The sequence below is a fragment of the Eptatretus burgeri genome, chromosome 2 (assembly GCF_056783735.1).
Source record: "Eptatretus burgeri isolate ZD-2024b chromosome 2, Ebu_testis_v1, whole genome shotgun sequence".
Lineage (NCBI taxonomy): Eukaryota > Metazoa > Chordata > Myxini > Myxiniformes > Myxinidae > Eptatretus > Eptatretus burgeri.
The window spans coordinates 141,738,220-141,748,647 of record NC_140962.1 but is presented as its reverse complement, the minus strand read 5'-3'; the positions used below and the strand labels follow the sequence as shown (position 1 = coordinate 141,748,647).

The following is a 10,428-nucleotide window of genomic DNA, read 5'->3' as shown; positions in this document are numbered from 1 at the left end:
TATCGTTTGGACCTGAAATCAACATTAAAACACATCGAGAGGAATAATAATGATTTTGCAATGGATGGTCAATGAGTGCGAGTGAAGAATACCGCGGGATCCATCGGGGGTGATGAAACAATGGGAGGAGGAAGAAGAACCCTGCGCGGCTGGGTGGTGTGATCGTGCTGCTGACGAGTGGAGGGTTGCTTGCTGCGTTGCTATGGAGACGTGAAGCGTCGGGGGAAACCGTGCACGGAGATGGCAAAGCACTCGCACCACAAAGTAAGAAAATTAGATAACATATCAAAAGATAGGTTGTCGTGGGACGAAGCTGCTGTGAGGGGAGCGAGAAGGTGAATGCACCGAGCGAAGCCAGAAAGCGAAAGCGGCCTCAATGGTGAAGTGGAGGGGGAAACATCACGTGATCGACATGGCCACGCCCCTTGTGCATACGTACGTACTTTTATCGAATATTGCGTTTTGTTGTTGTTGTTGTTGTTATCGTTTGTTTTTTTTCCCAGGAACGTACACATCATATAACGTGTGAACAGTGGAGGACCATGTAGAATAAAAAGCACGGCTTGTCCCTTTGGCAATACATTTTGCGATGAAAATAATATGAAGAGACAAAAATGAAGGAAATATTGTGAAATAAGATATCTATAATGAGAACAATAAGAAAGTGGACAAATATAAGCGAAACCAAAAGGAATTGCTGATGGGGAATCGGGAGGTGTAGGAGGAGGTAGAATCAGCTGGGGGTGTATTCCATTTACCAAGCAGCTTGCTGAGTGCTCGCTAAGTGGCTTAAAAAGTCGAGCGAGCACTCCAACCAGAGGGCTGAAAACAAATGGCTGGCTTGGCAAGCTGATTGGTAGTGGAACACAAAACACCTGTGCTGTGCAATACCGTGACGGTTGTGACCGTGCATGCTGAGGATCCGTGCACCACCACGTGGAGTTGGAGTCGGTCACCACGAGCAGAGTCCCCACCCCGTGGGTGGCTCGAATTTACACATCAATTACTGAAATCGTGTCGTCCGTGTTTTGCAAGAAGACCATAGATGTGTTGCCTGAAAGGTTATATGATGGTCTCAAGGGCACGCTCCAGTGGTAGTTAGCGTCTCAGGTGTCGAACTGGGAATCCTCCGTCGTGCAAAGTCCTTCCTCGGCCCACCTGAGCTCCTGACGACAAACAAAGTCTTCATCCGCAGCCTGATGGAGTACTGCTCTCCCCTATGGGCTGGTGCTCCTGCCTCTCACCTTTCTCGGCTTCACGCTCTGGAAACCAAGGCATTTCGGATCATCGGTATCTCCCGAGTTGAGGCTGAGTCTTTGGGCCTCTCACTCTCTCACCGCAGGCTGGTCGGTGGTCTCTCTCTTTTCTACCGTCTCCTCTCCAGCCTCGCCCCCCCCCCGCCCCCATGCTCTCTCTGCGATTTGTTCCCACCACATTTCCGCAGGGCGCTCAAGGTCCGCCAATAACCCCCTTCTGGCAAAACTACCAAAATCACGAATCACTGCTCACCTTCACCCTTTCATTCCTCTTTTTCCCCGCCTTTGGAATAAACTCCCTCACTCTATCTAATCCCATTCTTCCCACCAGGCCTTCAATACAGATGTTCACCACCACCTCTTATCATCCCCCATCCAAATCCTCGATCTTTTATACCCCCGTTAATCCACCCCAAGCCCACTTCCTTCAAATTCCCTGCTTTTCTTCCTGAAAGTCCCTGTAATGTCCATCTTGTATCCTCCATGTTCCCCACCCCATCCCTCTCCCTTCCACAGATCTCCTAATGTCTATGTTCCCCACTGTTTTGTCCTTCCCACTCCCGCCCATCTTGTCTCATGCCCCCCTTGCTGTGCGTTGTGTGTTAGCTCTCATACGAGCCTCGACAAGGTATATAAACAACAACAACAAAAAATCTCTCCCAAGAAGTAGCGATAGATATCCAAGTGCTGGATTCACGATTTGGAAAGTCATTGCCTGTTCTTCAAACCATGGAGAGTTTATTCATTTTGAGCTCACAAATCTTGCATCGAATAAATATAATTTGTCGTCTGTCTGTATGTTCGCATTTTCTGCAAAGACTACAATGTCGACAACCACCACATTTGGCACACAGACCAAGTCTGACCCAGGAATTGTCCGAAGATCCTTTAGACCCCACAGACCCTTAATGTCCCACAGATCCCCAAGACCCTCAAGACTTTTGAGATCTCGAAGACCCCAACATTGAGACATCGAAGACCCTTAAGACTCCGTCTGTCCGTGAAGCTGTGTGACTATATGTCCATTAAATATGTACTGTTTGACGTACGTCTATTAATTGTATACTATTCCAAAAAATCCAAATCTATCAGGACCATATTCTGTGCATAGTGTTGGTGCTGCTGAAGCAGTCTCCTGGGCTATTGAGCACAATCCTGAACAGGTCGCCACTCCAACACAGAATACTCAAATGGCTCAATCATCCCAGCAAGCAGGTACTCATTTTGCCGACCACAGAAGGATGACAGGCTGAGTCAACCCCACTTGGTATTAATTCAGCAGCCATACACGATTTGAATTCAGGACCCAAGGATCCCAAGCCCACCACCATAACCATTAAGTCAACACCAGGCATACATATTGTTGCAATGTACATTTTATACCTTCAGACATTTTTGACTGTTGAGAACCCTTTTGACGTTTGAAGACCCCAAAAGACCCCCAAGCCCTTAAGATCCTGAAGACCATTTAAGACCCTTTAGACCCCAAAGACATGTAAGACCCAATCAAGACCCTTTGAGACCCAAAATACCCTTTAGATACCAAAGGCCCTTAAGACCCAGGTCAGGTTATGCATGGGAACATGCGCCAGAGCAGTGCGTCGCTGCGTCCACTTTCCACCACGTAACCCCAAGGAGACACCAACCCAAGGAAACTCCAGGGGGTTAACCCAAGGAGACTCCAGGGGGTTAACCCAAGGAGACTCCAGGGGCCTCCGTCTGGCCATCCCCCAGGCAAATGCCTGGCCCATCCCCATCTCCTTGAGATGCTGATCAACCTGCTGCAACCACGAGGCACGTAGTTGGCCCGTTGGCCTCCTCCACTCACGAGGGTCCCTCGCTGAGAGAATCTGGTGAGCAGGATCAACGTCAGGAAAACGAGCCACATGTCCATACAGCCGCAGCTGACGCTCACGGACTATGCAGGTGACAAATCTCATTTGAGTCTCTCTCAGCAACCGCTCATTGGACACAAAGTCTGACCACCGATAGCCAAGGATTTTCCGAAGAGACCTGGTACCAAAAGAATTAAGTCTCCGTCTCAGATCCCTGATCAGAGTCCAAGTCTCACATCCATAGAGCAAGACTGGAAGCACCAAGGACCTGAAGACTCGGACTTTCGTCCTCCCGCACAGGTACCGGCAGCTCCACACCCCATGATCCAGTGAATCCATGACTCCCCAGGCCAGACCCAGAGGTCTATTGAACTCTGGCTCACAGCCAGCAGAGACATCAATATCACTGCCAAGGGTAGTGAATTTCTCCATGACCTCAACATCCTGACCACAAACAGGTACAGACAAGATCGCAGCATCCACGATGTCAATGAAAGCCTGGATCTTAGTTTTGACCCAGGAAACAGGTAATCCCAGTGGCTCTGAGTCCTCATTCAGCATCTCGAGGGCCCCCAAAAGCATATCTGGAGTCTCTGCAAAGATAACTGCATTATCTGCGAAATCAAGGTCAGAGATCTTGACATTCCCAAACGATGCACCGCAGCTTGATCTCTCTGACATCCTCCCCAGAATCCAGTCCATACAAAGCGCTGAAAAGTATGGGGGCCAGTACACACCCATGATGAACACCAGTAACAACTGGAAATAAGTCAGAGATGGTACCACCACACTTCACAGCACTCTCAGTACCAGAGTATAGTTCAGACATTAGATTGATCAGTTTTGGTGACACCCCATGAAGACCAAGAATCCTCCAGAGAGCATCCTGATTCACTGAATCTAACGCTTTGCAGAGATCAACATAGGCTGCAAGAAGCCCCTGCCGAAACTCTCGTCTGCGTTCGGTGAGGACCTGAAGAATACGGTCAATCGTTGACCTCTTTGATATAAAGGCTGACTGCTCTGGATGCTGGTGCTCAAGCAGATGGTGGCGAACCCTATCAACAATTATCCGAGCAAAGATCTTCTCTGGCACTGAGAGTAGCGTCACCCCTCTGTAGTTGTTGCAGTCCAAGCGATCACCCTTCCCTTTCCAGAGAGGGACAATAAGGCCCCTTTTCCAGTCAGTTGGGATAATGCATGTGTTCCAGGCAGAGCACAGACTGCATGCCACAACAGCATTTCCATCAATCTTGAGAAGTTCAGCATGGATGTCACAGATCCCAGGAGCTTTACCCCATTTTAACCGGTTCACTGCAGCCTGTGCTTCCACAAATGACGGTGGATCACAGGTGATTGGAGGGTCAGCATTTGGGATAGTAACACCATGGGCATCCAACTCGGCAGCTGGTGGATCAGCCTCATACTGCCTATCAAAGTAACCGGCCCAGTGGGCCTTCATTTTGGACTCCTCTGTCAAGAGCCCATCACCCTCCACTCTAACTGCGGTACACCGAAGGATGGGCTTGGATGAACACAATGCGCAAATTCCCCTGCAAGCAGGTTGAGAATCCCTTGACCACAGGTGATGCTCTACCCCCTCACAGATTCCTCGCCCATAGGGCTCCTTGTCCACCCTGAGCAAACGTACAGTTTTATGTCACAGCTCCCTGAACAGCTCAGCTCTGCCATTCAGCCTGGCCCTGCGACTTTGGTCAATGGTATCCAGTGTCCTTTGAGAGATAAAATTCTTCTTCGCCCTCCGGTGAGTTCCAAGACATCCACCGGCAACATCAAGATGGTGGTCTAGAAGGCACTCCGCAACTCTACAGGATTCCCCAAAGCACCCAGATGCCACAAATCTCCACTCAGCTTGTTCGCAAACTTCTCAGCTCGCCTCTCATCCTTGATTTTGTCAACATCCAGCCTCGGCTGGGATGGTACCATTCTCCCATATTTAAGCTGCAGCTTCAGAGTTGCTACAACAAGCCTCTGGTTGGTATTGAGGAACTGAGCACTCCATTAGACCCTGCAGTTCTGGATCATCCTCCAGCGACCATCAACAAGCACATGGTCAATCTCCTTTGCCACACCGCCAGCGTTGGAATACCAAGTCCAGCAATGAGCCTGTGGGCACTTAAATCATGAACCGGCCACCCTAAGTCCATGACTGACGAACTTGGTGCTATTCTGGTTCACAGTTCCAGAACCATGGGGACCAACATGTCTCATAACCATCCCTATCAGTTCCAGTTGATGCATTGAAATCCCCCACGACCGGAAGAGTATCTCGTCTGAGGCACTGATTAACCACAGACTCGAGCGTGGCATAGAATGCGTCTTTCACGGTGAGGTTACTCGCCTCAGTCGGAGCATTTCCACAGACGAGGGAAACGACACCCAAGGAGTGACAAATCCTTCATCTCATAATACGCTCGTTGACCGGTGTTACCTCATTTATCATTGGTGTCAGCTTATTGGACACAGCTACAGCAACTCCTTGGTCATGGTAACCATCGGAGCGACCAGACCAACAGTAGGTGTAACCACCCGCCATGATCTTGCCACTATACTGTCTCCGACCCTCAGAGAGTGCTGCAATACCGATGTATAAATGCTTGAGCTCAGATGATAACAGCGACAGGTTATCATCCTCTCTTCGGGATAGGATATTCCAGGCACCCACCCGAAGGGACCGTCTCAGGTTAACCCAAGGAGACCACCATCTGGTGCAGGACACCTCAGCACCACCCCGACACACACTACCACAATCTGACCCGGGAAGGTTACCTGTGGTTTTCCTCCTATCATCAAAGAGTGGGGGTCCCAAAGGCTTTGCCCCAATCCCCTCATCCGGTGAGCTGCCCTGCAGAGAGTACCTGCACAGGAGGTACGCCCACGGAGTGGGTTTTCAGATTTCGTTGTGGTACGTTTTGCGGAATTAAGGGTTTTATGGTGGCCAGAGTGAAAATTCTGCCACCCACCTCTGAACAAAAAAGTAACAACTGCAGGAGGATGTCCGCACAGTTGGGCAATAGATATGGATGGCTGTTGGCTTACAAGGAGCTCCTCCGCTCTTTGACAGGTTTTGTTTTTAATCCTTCTGAGTGTCCATATCCTTACACCCTCCTCACCAGGAAAACTGGTGGGGGAGTCGGTTTTGTCACCAACAACCCGACCATGGAACAGGTGAGTACAGGTTTACATGATACCTGTAGCAAGTCACAGATCTAATCTGGCGTGACAGATTAGATCTGTGACTTAAGACCCGAGACATTTATTAATACCCCTAAGACCCATTAAGACTCCCAAAACCATTTTGACCCCAAAGACCTTGAAGACCCTTCAGACCCCTTTGACCCTTTCGACAGATAAGACAGCTTGGACTCTTGACCATTTAGAGTTTAAAACCACTTGGACCCTTTTAGGCCCTTTTTACATGCTTGAGAGATTAGACCCTTTCAACCCCTTTTACTCTAACTACTTTTGGAATGTACCCTTCAGAGTTGAGACCATCTTGAACCATTTAAATGCATACCACACAAGCATCTGGAGTCTTCTTGCAAAACACACTACTTCTTTTCAGAAAGTGATGCACAAATTCGACCGACCCAGAGTGTGGGTACTCTGCTATCTAATATATATTGTTATGGATTTCAGAATCGGATCCAACTCATGCATACAAACATGCAGGTCCTCAGACAGTTATTTCCATAAATGCATGTCCAGGATCGACCCATCCCCTTGTCTGGTGGGATTCTAACTCTTTGATGCGTTGGAGAAGGGTATAGAACAGATTCTCTTTATTATGGGATCGCCTTTTTCTCTTTACGACACATTCATGCACGCGAGAGATAGCCATTAGCCCAACGGAGGCTTGTTCTACCCCCTTTCTATCAGGACACATTGGCTTGGAGGTGGACGATTTATTTACACTTTGGACTTGCAGGACATTTGATTAAGCACACCACAGGCTTTTTCTGAACAGTTATTCTGACGGTCAAATATGGCTGTGGATCATTTACCTCACCCACCTATCTTTCATTGACATTCTACACTCACCTCTTTCATCAACGTTGACGTCCACCTTTTTCCATCGACGTATGACATCCCGTTTGACAGCTCTATGGATGCTGGCTGGCTCTTGTTCGTGTCGGGCTGAACGAGGAAGGAATGATCACGAGATTGACGGTCGGTCACGTGCAGCGTTGCGCCAATAGGCAAGGTAGATTTGGTTGAAGTCTGCTTGAAGCTCCGCCCACACTGGTCGCCTATAAAAAGAACGGGAGGACCACTTTCCAGTCAGTTGGTGACAATTCCTGACAGCTGAGTGATAGTTCCTTACAGCTCCAAACAGTTAGTGACAATTCCTGGCAGTTGGTGACAGCTGGTTACAGCTCCTTACAGCTGTCCGTTGGTTACGGCTCCTGATAGCTCCTGATGGTGTGTAACAGTCGGACCATTCCTGCTGGTTTTGCTCAGTACCTGCTCTTGGCGTACCTGATTATTGGCATCCCTGGTTCCTGGGGGTGACAATGTGACGTTGATTGGTGTTCGAGCCTGTTTGTGGGTGGGTGCACGGCGAGGCAGGGCGCTGGCAGCGGACCAAGGCACGCTCACACATTTTGGGACATTTTAATGGAAGCATGAGGACTTCTGCCTTGGTAAGCCGAGACCAGATTTCTTTCCCCCCCCTGAATGATCTACTGGGTACCCTTGTCTCGTGTTTAATCATTAAGTGAGGCAGAGTGATAAGTGTATGCTCCTTTGTCTGTTTTTCTGTCAATGCCTGTTTAATTACTTTTGTTTGAGATTATTTTGATTAATTTTAATTCACCTATTTTCACCACAAATAAATAAAAAGTTCTTCAGTTTGTTAATTTTTTTCTTCTTAATAAACACCTCGTTGACGTTTCAACCTGTCCGTGCTTGTCCTTTCCTTCCATTGATCCAGCATTGTCCGAACCAAGAGAGTGGGAGGTAATTTCCAAACTAATTAACCAGTGAGTCGGCATGCACCAGCGGTAAATGCTCGGCCGCCCTAATTAAGATAAGATTGGTGCATCGTCGAGGGTGCGCTCCCTGGTCAGGAGGCCACGTGACCTCCAGTTACACGGCAAATTAGACGGGGGACAGTGGAACTCGCGGTTGACTGATTGGCATTCGTGGTTGCAAAGCAACCCACCATACCATGAAGTTAATTGTGAGCGGTAGCCCCAGGTCCGGCTCTTCCGTGGAGAAACAGGGATGAACCCCCTCATAATACACTCAGTACGCATGGCCATAACAATATATATATAAAATAAGAAAGTTTGTTTGTTTGTTCGTTTCTGGGAATGCATTCAGACCCTGCAGGGAACCAATGTGACCAAACTTTGCATGGCCTCCTCTTTCATCCAGTGGAAGGTCAAGGGCTATGTTTGGATAAAAAAAAAAATGGACCCAGGTAATTGTCAAATTACAAGATTTCACCTGATCGTCTCGCAATATGAATACATCGATCTTTTTTTAGGTTTAAATAAAGACCAGCTTTTTCACTGTCTGCAGCAGTTTCATGAAGGCCTTATTACTTTCTGCCACCACAGTGGGATCAGCATACCTTACAATGTTGCTACATCTTCCTCCAATCTCGACGTCATCCAAGTTTGACTTCCTTATGATGTACTCACCATACATCTTAAACAAGGGGAGAGAATGAACCCCCATCGAAACTCTTTTACAATTCCAAACCATTCTGCATCGCCAAGGTGTTTTTACTGTAACTTCTTGTTTTGTGTACATGCTTCTTATCAGACACCAGCAGAGCCTACCCGTCGCTTCAATTAGTCATCCCGTTTACCAAAAAAATTGGGTGAGGAGAAGGAAAGGACACATTTACCCATGCAGAGTGCTCTAATCTCAGTGTAGCCCAGGTCAAAAAGGAAATTGTAATACCCTCTGCCACCACGTGGTACATATTTACATAGAGAATTTAGACCGCCCCCCTCCCTCCCAGTGTGAGGCTGCAGCCACATCACCTATGTTACCTCCCCCTCCCCCCCCCAGTGTGAGGCTGCAGCTACATCACCTGTTACCCCCCCCCCCCACACACACACACACACACACACACACACAAAGTTGAATATGTACCCCAATTTTGGAGTTTGTAACTTAAAAGATGTGGCCGTGCATAACGAATCAAAATAAAGACCAATTACTGCACCGAAGTCCCAGGAAGGAAGCCGGACATAACAAAACACACACGCACACACGGTGCTTACTCAACTATGCAATTGACAGTGAAGCAGAAGACAAAAGTAGTGGCTCTGTGCTATGAGACTAAATCATATGAGGACACCCGCCAGAAAATGTTGTGGTTGCTGATGGCATCATTCAAGTGGAAATGGGCTTCATCACTGAACCAGATCAGGTTGATCCAGTTTGGGGACCGCTCTCTCGTCACTGAGCCAAATGTACATATTGTTACGGCTGTGGAAATTCACAGAGCACCATATAGGTCCTTAGATCAGTTATGTCGATAAGTCTGTGTTCAGATAGATTTCCCCACCGATTTTAGCGGATATAATTCGTGTGATCAGGGCTGTGATCTTTGAGGTAGCCATTATTGTTTTGCTATCGTTATTTTGGACCAACCGCTTCACAACAACCACCTCCATCGCCAACATCGCTCTGACCAACTGCTTCACAACAACCACCTCCACCACCATCGCTCTGACCAACCGCTCCACAACAACCACCTTCTCCACGACGCCAACCGCATTTCAACTACAACCACCACCTTCTCCACAATGCCAACCACAGCCACCTTCTCCACGATGCAAACCACAATGCCAACCACCATCTCCTAAACCGCATCTCCCCCAATACCCAACGAAACATCGCTTCACCTTCAACTCCGCGGGCGCCGCCATCTTTGCGCCGACCACGGCAAGATCGCTGCAAACAGACTCGGGGGTTTCCTTGTTGCCAGCGATGGTGATTTCGACCACGTCCGCTCGCTCCAAGCTTCGCCTCGGAATTCGGAATAGGAGAGCGAGAGGGGCGGAGCCAGTGGGGGTCAGAGGTGAAAGAGCGGAGATCAGATCTCGCCTCACGAACCCTATAAAAAAAGCACGCAGAGCGCGAAGTCAGAGAGTCGGTCGGGGTTTGGAGCGGTGTGAGGAGCGGAGTTCGAGTCCAGTGGAGAGCAGTGGAAGTCCGGATTCACCGAGGAGATGGAGCGGGGAGCACAGCAGGCCGGCCGTGCCATGCCGAACTGCACATTCGTGTGGGAAGTGGGGAGGCCCGGAGAGAGGTTGCCAGCCAGGATCGAACGGTCCGAGGTGATCGGGCTTCGG

General features: G+C 48.8%; 1 long non-coding RNA gene across 1 annotated transcript in view; it reads left to right on the top strand.

The window, feature by feature from the left end:
• Positions 1-98: 98 nt before the first annotated feature.
• The window catches only part of LOC147033361 (uncharacterized), an 85,550-nt gene continuing 75,220 nt past the window's right edge, over positions 99-10,428 (top strand). The window contains exon 1 of the long non-coding RNA XR_015051242.1: positions 99-435. This is a non-coding gene — a long non-coding RNA (uncharacterized LOC147033361). The remainder of the gene's footprint in view (positions 436-10,428) is intronic.